This window comes from Babylonia areolata, chromosome 2, assembly GCF_041734735.1.
Source record: "Babylonia areolata isolate BAREFJ2019XMU chromosome 2, ASM4173473v1, whole genome shotgun sequence".
Lineage (NCBI taxonomy): Eukaryota > Metazoa > Mollusca > Gastropoda > Neogastropoda > Buccinidae > Babylonia > Babylonia areolata.
In genome coordinates this window covers 45394452-45400975 of record NC_134877.1, presented here as the reverse complement: position 1 = coordinate 45400975, position 6524 = coordinate 45394452, and positions in this window count along the sequence as shown.

The following is a 6524-nucleotide window of genomic DNA, read 5'->3' as shown; positions in this document are numbered from 1 at the left end:
ACCCACCTGCAATATACGGATCGAGCCTGTATCCTTCTAATCATCAAACCGCGATCCTAATCCCTTAGCCACGGCGGCTGGTTATAAGACATTTCCCCCCTATCATCATCTCTTTGTTCCTCTGTGGAAATGAAGAGTGACTGGGAGCTTATCACATCGCCCGATACCGTTGGTAAAAGCATGGGTCTGAGTGGACTCGGCTTGCTGGTAACTGACTTTACATTTGGAGCTGAGACAACAGAAAGAGACGATTTTGTTTGTTTGTTGACGCTCGTTTGTTGGTTTGTTGATGTTTGTTTGTTGGAACATATCTGATTGTATTTCATTTATCAATTTTACTTTATTTGTTAACATAGTCGCATTTATTTCACTTCACTTTTGTTTTCTGTTTTCATACTTTTTTTTAATTTTTATTGTTGTCATTTTTTGTTTTTTGGTAGGCTTTCAAGGCCTGGCCAGCGTATTAAGTCTGTTCGAAGGTCAGACATCTGCTTCGTTTATTTATTAAAAAAACAAACAAACCCACCACATATATTTGTTTATTTATTTATTCATTTATTATTTATTTATCTATTCATCTATTGATGAACTTTTCATTTCATCATTTTTTGTTTATTGATCTATGTTGTTATGTTCCCGTAGATTCCGAGCTCAGAGGCATTATGTTTACTCGTCCCGGCTTTCATGGGAAGCAGACCTAACTTTACACACACACACACACACACATACACACACACACATATATATATATATATATATACACACATATGTATATATATATATACATCTCTCTCTCTCTCTCTCTCTCTATATATATATATATATATATATCAGTATGATTTTAGCAGTATAATTATGTTTGGGTAGCAGTGTCATCGTTTTGGTGACGTTCTTAAAAAAAAAAAAAAAAAAATGCAGTCACGGTGAGTCAAAGGATAACACACACGGTGACAGTCTTGGAAAACAACAACAACAAAAATACTCCCAGGTCCGATAGGAACCGCGCAAAAGCGGCCGGGATCTCTCTTCCCCCTTCACGGTGATCTGAGTTGCTGGTATGTTCTGATGAGACGATTAAACCGGGTACCCTTGTAAGTGCAACAATCGCCTACCTGCACAAAGGAACCCAAAGGGGACGAAAGGGATGTCACTTGAAGTGCAGTTTAACGACCTTCTGGCGACAAGGGGAAAAAAAAGTCTCTGATTTCAAGTTGTTCAGGGTTGGGATCTTGATTCGTTAAAGGTTGATTTGCTCGAGAGGGTGAGGCCCTGGGTGTCTGTCCGTCTGTCCGGGTGGGAGGTCCGTCGGGGGTGGGAGGGAGGGGTGTGGGGGGGAGGGTGTGTGTGTGTGGGGGGGGGGGGGGGGGGGGCGGGTGGGGGGGGGGGGGAGGGGGGTACCTGATTGTCAATGGTAGAGTGACGTCTCTGAAGGTGGGGGTGAAGTCCTGGTTGGCGTTCCGGTGTGGGAGGAGGAGGGAGGTGTGTGTGTGTGTGGGAGGGGTTGGGGGAGGGGAGTGGGGAGGAGGGGGGGGGGTCCTAGCTGTCTGAAGAGTAGCACGTTCTTGCTGTTCTTGACGATCCGAGAAGGACTTGAAGTCCTGGGAGTTGTCACTGGCAAAATTTGGGTGGAAATGAAATATCCCTTTCTGACAGGCATAGCGCGCTTCTTGTACAGTTTGCAGTGCAGTGCAGACAAGACGAGCACAACAAGCAGAACGGGTGCGGGCCGGGAGGTGGCGCCAGACTGTGGCGACGAGCAACTCTCGTCCCGGGGAGAGCTGTGATTGAAGTTGTACAATTCTACACACAAACACATACACACACGCGCGCGCGCGCACACACAAACACACACACAATCAAACACACACACACACACACACATATATATATATATACCTACATACCTACATTTATACATTCACACACACACACGCACGCACACATGCACGCACGCACGCACGCACGCACGCACGCACGCAGTTTTCTCAGGGCACAATAATCATTTCTTTCAACACGTATTCAAATAAACGTTGTCAGGTGATGTCCCGTAAAGATTTACTTTCCAATCAGATGACTGTCACATTTCATTACAGTATTCGTGGACAGATATAAAAATTATGGCAATAAAAATGAATAAACACACAAACCCACTTCTCTGCAAACTGCCGCGCTCCATGGTGCTAATTACAATTCACACCCTGTTTCTCTTTTTCACACTCTTCGCTTGGGGACCGACGGATATAAATGAATATTATGAAACCCACAAGCCTCATTTACAGACTACGAATCGAAATAGTCTTTACAGACCTCACTTGAATAGAATGAAGCCACACACCGGTTCATATCATTGCAGTCTCCATGACCTGCTCTCCATACTTCTACCGTTCATATCACTGGAGTCTCAACCCATAATTATCTCTACCGTTTATAGTATTGCAGTCTTCACCCCTCGCCAAACCTCGACCGCTTACATCATTGAAGTCTCCACCCATACCTCTACAGTTATATTAGTGTAGTCTTCATACATCTACCGTTTACATAGCTGTAATCTCAATACCACTACCGTTCATAGTACTGGAAGGGAGAAAGGTGGCTGATTGGTTAAGACGCTCAGCTGCCAATATAGAGAGTCCGTGAGGGTGTGTGTTCGAATCCTGCTCCCGCCCTTCCTCCCAAGTTTGACTGGAAAATCAAACTGAACGTCTAGTCATTTGGATGAGACGATAAACCGAGGTCCCGTGTTCAGCAAACACTTGGCGCACCGAAAACCCCCCCCAAACAACAACAACAAAAAAACAACAATAGCAGCACAGCAACATCGTTGTCCTCTGGCAAAATTATGAATAAGAAATCCACTCTGATAGGTACACAAATATAATGTGCATGCACTCAAGGCCTGTGTTGTGCTGCTGGTCAGGCATGTGCCCAGCAGATGTGGTGTGGCGTATATAGGTTTGTCCGAACGCAGTGACGCCTCCTTGAGAAATTGGAACCGAAACTTGAGTCTCCACCCATTATTATCTCTACCGTTTATAACATTGGAGTCTCCATTCCTCTTCTCCATACTTCGACCGCTTATATCAGTTTCAGTTTCAGTTTCAGTAGCTCAAGGAGGCGTCACTGCGTTCAGACAAATCCATATACGCTACACCACATCTGCCAAGCAGATGCTTGACCAGCAGCGTAACCCAACGCGCTTAGTCAGGCCTTGAGAAAAAAAAGAAGAAAAAAAAGGGGTGAATAAATAATAGATAAATACATAAAAAATAAGTACTGCCACTACTAATAACATGTATAAGGTGCAAAAACTTGATGAAGTCAACTATAAGCGTACATAAATAAATAAATAAATAATAATTATAATATAAAAAAAGTAGTAGTAGTAGTAATAATAATAATAAAATAAATAAATAAATAAGACAACAATGATGATAAATAAGCAAATAAATGTAAAACATGGAGACACACATTCACACATACACCCAGATACGCATAACAGATATGCACCAAACATGCAGTTTCACAGATATGAAAGCACAGTCAAATACACATAAACGTACATGATCCCCAACACACACACACACACACATACACACACACATCCCAAACACACACACATTACCCTGCACCTCCTCTACCCCCCTCCTCCACACACTCATTTCTAGGCTACGTATCGCAGCTTCCACGGCACACATATCCCCCCACACATATATACAAAGATATATATATATATATATATATATGTGACCAAGCGCGCTATGCTTGCTCCAACACTATTCACGCACAAGCCACAGCAGACGACAGTTTTCCCTCATAACCCGCGCACAGAATGTGTGACGTCACTCCGCTTACATCATTTTGTCCTCCTCGCCAGGCCACCTGCTGACGGCTTGACCAGTGTCGCGTTGTGGTACGTCATTGGCTGAGAGCAAACTTGTGTTTCTGTTCCACCGTAATTAATTAATAACTCTCTTGTCAGATCAGTAAACTACTAGTATTATATACTGGCAGAATCGTCTTAATTCCATCTTTAAATCTATTCCATTTGTGTTCGCCTACGTGAAACTGATTTAACGCAGTTTGTAATTTTCAGCGACGAGCTCGTTAAAACTGACCCTGTTCAGGTGACTTAAATTAAGATTATAAATTCATCTTAAATAATCAACACTTCATTTTACACTCATTATAAAGTAGGCGTTGAGCTCTTTCTTTTGCAACTTATCCGATGCAAATCGGTTCAGTAGTCATCTAGAAATCTGTCACTGAACACCTTGTAACAAGCACAGTTCTCATCAGATTTCTTCAGATTAGTGACGATCTGGTTTGCAGCCCACGTGATTGTCTTTGTAGTTCGCCTAATTTGTATAAATTGGCCAAGCGGGTGATAAGTGGTCACTTCCACACCCGAGCCAGCCGCGGCCAGCACCTGCTCTCTCTCTGTCTTGCTGTGTCGCGGGCAGTGTGTCGTGTGTGTCCCCACAACAGCTGACACCTCGCTACGTATCGCTGCACTGTCTTCTTCTCTTTTTATCTTCTCATTGTCTTCTCCTAGTTGCCTTCTTCTCATTATTTCTTCTTCTTAGTCTTCTTCTTTTAGAATAATGTAAATAAACCAATAGAAAACCCCATTTGTGACTGGCCTCTATATGTCCCTGGCCTGTGCGTGGGATCTTGTCTATCCTTTCATTCAATAAATCAATTAGTTTAGTTCTTTTGTACTGTCTGTACCCTTCAGTAACCACTCGGTACACGGCTACAAATATATATATATATATATATATATATATATATATATATACACACCCCCGCACGTTCCAATATTCCGTTGCTCCCACAGTGTAGGCATGCATACACACACATACCTCATCCTCTACCCCCCTCCTCCCCGCACCCCCCTCACACACACACACACACACACACACACACACAACACACACACATCCTGACACTTGTGTACACTTACACCCTCGCGCATGCACAAACGCACTCAAACACACAGACCCACACATACACACAAACACACACATACACACACGCACAGAGGCTGCCGCTGATTGGCCGCAAGAGGGATGGGAAAAGATCTCTGATGCCAAGAACGTGGCGTCTAGTGTGTTGCTCAGTCTATTGTATTTGGAAAAGCCCACAGAGACTCTGTTCCATTCTGAAGAAATTTGCGCAATATTGGATGCCGATATTTGTTTGATTTGCAAAGCATCGTGCTCTACCTTTCATGTTAAACTTACGGCCGCTCCCTCTCTCTGCTTTTATTTCTTTGAGGCGATCGGTGGTGTGATGGCCTTGTACCTGTTCTTTTTGATATTCTTTGACTTTTCTGAGGATTTCCGATTTTCCTAGATGTAGGCCGCTCGTTGTTGTTGCGTTACCAGCAAGTCTGTCAGCTCGCTCATTTCCCTTAACACCTGCATGTCCCGGGCAGTATGATCATGTGAGTTTTTTAATCTGAAAGTTGCGCATTGCCTTATGCCACTCTGGGCTTCCCATTCCATTTTCAATTTTCTGTATGAGGTTCATTGAGTCAGTTAGAATCATGGCATGTTGGTTTCCGGGCATATGGATGGACAATAGCCTCTGGAGGGCATGTGTCACAGCTTCAACTTCCATCGTTAGGCTGGAGGTTGTGACTTTGTAGGCAGCATTCTCTTCCCTAATTGTTTTTACATTTTGTTTCGCAGTGAATCCCCAACCAGATTGGTCTTTGGTGACTGAGCCATCTGTGTATATGATGATGTCCTCTTCTTTACTGTTTTCTTCTATGAGTAGCTTCACTTCCGCATCAGTTTTGCCCTCTGGCCATTCCCGACAATGTCTTCTTAGAGTCGGTGAAATGGCTGTGTTGAATAGATGGTTGAGGTTTTCAGGGGTTTTCTCCCATTCTTTTGTTTCTTTCAGGTCTTGTAGTCGGCATACTAGCTGGGTTGTGTCTTCTGCTGGCCCCATCCATGATCTTCCTCGTCCTAGACGGCTGCCTTTTGGTTCTTTGACTGCGTCATGCAGTGGGTTTTGAGGGTTTTCTAATGCTTTGAAGTAGGTCTTAACCTGTTCTAACTTGTTTCTGGCCTGCACTGAAAGAAGGTGAAGCAGGTATCGCATGGTTTCCGTGGGCGTGTCTTTTGTTGTTCCAAGGATCAGCCTCATAGCTTCATTTTGAACTCTTTCTAATTTTAGGAGGTTGCTTTGAGATGGTGTTGTTAGCCCAAGTCCGTAGTCGATCACACTGAGGACGAGTGATTGGTATAGTAGGAAGAGGTGGCATTGTTCAATACCTTTGGTTGCCATTGCTTTTAAGACTGAAAGGCCCTTTTCGCATTTGAGAACAGTATTTTCCGTATGTTTTCTGAAGGCCAGCATCCTTTCGAAGTGTATTCCTAGGTAGCGTAGGCATTCAGTTTTCTCGATCTGAATCCCGTCGAACGACACAGGTGGTGGTGATTTGCTCGCGGTTCTGTTGTTGAGGGTGCACAGCAACGTCTGGGCTTTCGCTGGACTGATGGAAGATCCTGTGT